The sequence below is a fragment of the Rattus norvegicus genome, chromosome 1 (assembly GCF_021556685.1).
Source record: "Rattus norvegicus strain SHRSP/BbbUtx chromosome 1, alternate assembly SHRSP_T2T, whole genome shotgun sequence".
Classification (NCBI taxonomy): Eukaryota; Metazoa; Chordata; class Mammalia; order Rodentia; family Muridae; genus Rattus; species Rattus norvegicus.
Window position 1 is genome coordinate 245,563,588 of NC_141534.1, and position 4,979 is coordinate 245,568,566.

The window sequence follows — 4,979 nt, forward strand, 5'->3', positions numbered from 1 at the left end:
ATATTCTGTGGATCCTTTTACATTATGAATCATTTAAAATTATACATACACAGATCCTCTGGGATGTTTCATAGCATCCAGTAGATTCTAAAAGGAGTAACTGTCACCAAAGAAGATGAGAACCACTTGCACAAATCAGTTTTGGAGCTTGTCTGGGTTTGTGTTAATTCAGTATACTTTCCAAAAGCAAAGTGGAAACTTGGTTAGTAGCTTGTAAAGGCCTGAATATAAAGTTTTAGTCTTCAGGGTGGTGTTTTGGGTTGTTGTCGTGGGCCTTTAGGAGGTGACTCCTAGTGGAAGGGAGATCCTTAGGGAATTACGAATAAAAAGAGTCTTCAAGAGCCTACCTTCTCCATCCTCCTGGTTGAGGATGAAATAATTACTTATTCCATGCTCTGAGACCCTGTATGAAGTGAGGTGTGTTAATGTAAAGCAGTCATGTTAATTACTTCTTCAATGCTAGATGCTTGTGTTAGTTTAAATGAGTGGTTCAATTGAAAGAAATACTTTAATATTTTCTTCTAAAAATCAAAAAATATTTTAAACTCCATCTTCTCCTTTAAACTGGAAAACTGCCAACAGATGCCATAGGATTTTGTAAAGTTATGGGAACCCCAGATCCTAAACCATCATTTAAATAGGTCTAGAAATGAGCTAGAACATTCGAGTTCTAGTTGAGTTTGTAGTTTAGCTACTTGAAAAGTATTTGGCTTGTGAGTTTTTAGTTAATTTCATTTGAGCCTTGTTTTTTCTTTAAAAGTACCTAACTGAATGAACCAAGAGTCTTCCCAGTCCAAAAATAAAAATTCCTCCTCTAGCCCCAATGTGACTCTACATCTGAGCAGCTAAGCAATTATGCAAATATTGTAAGATCTAGTTTAAACTATTTAAACACTTTCCTTAATTACCCGTGAGGTAAGCACATTTAAGTCTTTTGGGACTTGACTTATCTAGTTGGGTTATTTGTCCTGATTAAGTTAATTACATGGATAGATGTTTGTTCTTATTTTTTGCAATGACCTCAAAATATGTATTTTTTGAATGTTTATCATATTGCATGTAAGCTAATTTATTAAGGAGAATCTTTTTTTGTAAGACGAATTTATTCATTACTTTGTCTGTTGCTGGGGTTGTTCCCTTTTGAGGCTTCTGTCTCTTAAGTATCTGGTGTCAACTTGAGCTGTCATTGAACAGGATGTCTTCTTAGCAGACACAGCAACAGATTTGGGGGACATATCCGACACTGTGGCTTTTTATCTAGTAACTCATCTACCATTTTTTAGAATACTACTTTGCATTAAAGGGTTGGGATCCTCATGAGATTAGGAGGATATGACCCCTCACTGATCCTGCAAAGACCCACCTGAATTCATTCCTACAAATGCTCTCTAGAAGCCTCTTGGATAATGGCCTCTGGGCTCATGGTTTCTGGATAGCAGAAATCATTAGGGGAGAACAGACAAGATCTTGTTCTGAAGAGTAACTCTTACATACTAAGGCATCCTGTCATTTAGACATCTTGTGATCTTATGACAGACATGTGCTGGCTACTTTTGTGTCAACCTGACACAAGCCAAAGTCATATGAGAGGAGGGAACTTCTATTAAGAAAACACATTCATAAGACAAGGCTGTAGGGAAGCCTTTAGGACATTTTCTTAATTAGTGGTTGATGGGAGATGGCCCAGCCCATTACTGGTAGTGCAATTCCTTGACTGGTCCAGGATTTTATAAGAAAGCAGACTGAGCATGTCATGTGCAACAAGCCAGTAAGCAGCATTCCGCTATGGCCTTTGCATTAGTTCCTGTCTCCAGGTTCCTGCCCTGTTTTGAGTTCCTGTTTTGACTTCCTTCAGTGATGAATAGTGATATGGAAGCATAACCCAAATAAACCCTTTCCTGAATAACTTGCTGGTGGTCATGTTGTATTATGACAGCAATAGAAACCTTCACCAAGGCAAGGAGTCTCGACATTCTAGTGGTATTCAGAATGGAAGTGAGACATTAGGAAATGATTGATGGCGACAGTGCTAGTGTTGTACGGCCAGTGCATGGTTCCAGTAGAAGACCTTATCAGGGAGAACTGATGTGAAAAAGCCACCCAATCCTGAAAAATTAGAAGATGTGAGTTCAGTGTGTTGGATTTCACATAATTGTTTGATCTTGGGACAATTTCTTGTTGATGGTTATCTTACTGTCATGCTGGAGAGAGAATCTTGCTTAGACATATAAAGAACAAATGGCAGTGATCTTGATCAGCCACTGAAACAAGTTAATAATAAATGTGGTTTGTTCTGCAAGAGAGTGCAAGGTTGAGTTAGTCTTTTAACTTCTCCTTAAAGGTCTCTTCAGTGAACCGTATACTTACCATCCCATTTCAAATCAGTCTTTTTCCCCCCAGTAGTCCTTATACTTTCTGTATAATATATTTAGCATGTATTGATTTCCATTTACTCTTCTTTAGAATGTATACTACACAGTGGAAGAGATTTTTGTTTACCTAGGTAAGAAAAATTGGTAAACTTCTTAAAATAAAATTTCCTCATAGGGTATAATTTCCCAAGAATATTAATCAATGCTTGACACATGAGAAGCCATCGATAAATATTCATTGAATGAATAATTGTGAAGCAGTACCAATTATTTGTGTCAGTAGGATAATGAGAAACTTTGAGAATGTTTGAATTTTTTTTATAAACCCTTAATGACTCTCCTAGAAAAAAGTGCTCAAATATATTCATTCAACAGTATATTTTATTATATTTTATTCATTACTTATTTATTTGTGATATATATATATACATACATATATATATTTGTGTGTGTAGTGTGTGTGTGTGTGTGTGTGTGTGTGTGTGTGCAATGCACATGTGCAGTTCAGAGGATAACTTGTAAGTGTTGGTTTTTTTCTTTCCACAGTGTGGGACCTAGATTGAATTCAGATTTTCAGGCTTAGTGGCAGGGGCCTTTACTCTGTGTGCCATCTTGCAAGTAGAAGATTTTTTTTGTTGACTAATGTAGCTCTCTGCATGTTTTTGGAAAGCTCTCTCCAAGCATTCTGTTCTTACTACCAGGCCTCCCTCTTTCTTTTTAGCAACTTAACCTACTCAAAGCAGGTGAGTCTGCTTCATATTTGGCAGCATTCCTCCCTCTATTTATCTGTCTATTCTTACTTCCTGGCTCCTGATTGGAATCCATCTTCTATAAACACCTTAAACTCCTTTGCCCTTTTCTTCCCTCAACACATTGTCCTGGAATGACCTCACATTGTTTACACACTTTACTTTCTTTCTTTTTTTCTTTTTGTTCTTTTTTTTTTTTTTTTCGGAGCTGGGGACCGAACCCAGGGCCTTGCGCTTGCTAGGCAAGCACTCTACCACTGAGCTAAATCCCCAACCCTCACACTTTACTTTCACTCAAGATATTGGTGACTGTATTTTTAATATAACAAAACCAAAGCTTAGAATGAAAAGACTTATTCAAGGTAGACAAAGCTAACAATGTTGGAAATTTTAATGATGACAAACAATATTAACTACTAAACTAATATCATATGTAAGATCTTGACCTCACTTGTGATATATATATATATATATATATATATATATATATCAGATATTAGCCCTCTATCTGATATAGGATTGGTAAAGATCTCTTTCCAATATGTTGGCTGCCATTTTGTCCTAATGACAGTATCCTTTGCCTTACAGAAGCTTTGCAATTTTATGAGGTTTCATTTGTCAATTCTTGATCTTAGAGCATAAGCCATTGGTGTTCAGTTCAGGAAATTTCCCCCTGTGCCCATGTGTTTGAGGCTCTTCCCCACTTTCTCTTCTCTTCGTTTCAGTGTATTTGGTTTGATGTGGAGGTCTTTGATCCACTTGGACTTGAGCTTTGTACAGGGCAATAAGAATAGATTGATTTGCATTCTTCTACATGCTGACCTCCAGTTGAACCAGCACCATTTGTTGAAAATGCTATCTCTTTTTCCACTGGATGGTTTTAGCTTTTGTGTCAAAGATCAAGAAGAAAGAAGACAAAAGTGTTGATGCTTGAGTCCTTCTTAGAAGGGGGAAACAAAATACTCATAGGAGGAAATACAGAGATAAAGTTTGGAGCAGAGACTGAAGGAAAGGCCATCCAGAGACTGACTCACCTGGGGATCTATTCCATATAGAGTCACCAAACTAAGACACCATTGTGGATGCTAAGAAGTACATGCTGAGAGGAGTCTGATATAGCAGTCACCTGAGAGACTCTGCCAGATCCTGACAAATACAGAGTCAGAAGCTCACAACCAACCATTGAACTAAGAACAGGGAGGAGTTAGAGAAAGGACTGAGGTAGCTCAGGGGGTTTACAACCCCATAGGAAGAACAACAATATTAACCAACCAGATACCTCAGAGCTCCTAGGGACTAAACCATCAAACAAAAAGTACACATAGAGGAACCTATTGCTCCAGCCACATATGTAGCAGAGGAAGGTCTTGTTGGATATCAATGGGAAGAGAGGCCCTTGGTCCTGTGAAGACTCAATGCTCCAATGTAGGGGAATGTCAGGGCAGGGAGGCAGGAGGCAGTGGGTGGGTAAATGGTTGAGCACCCTTATAAAAGCAGGGGGAGAAGGGATGGGATAGGGGGTATCAGAAGGGAAAGCTGGGAAAGGAGAAAACATTTGAAATGTAAATAAAGAAAATATCCAATAAAAGAAAAAAAAACCATGAACAGTTGGGGAAATTATGTCTACTGAAAATTGCTTTAAAGTAAATTGACTTACAATTTATTGCCATAAAAAGGATCTTGACCAAAATATGACATATTTTAATTTTAACAACCCTCTCCCACTTATATAGTGTAGCTATGAAGTTTTGAATAAACTGAACAACGTCACCCACTGGCCAGTTACTTCTATTTAATCATGCAACAAATGTTTACTGAGCCCATAATGACTGAGAGTATAGATGTCCTGTTGAATAAG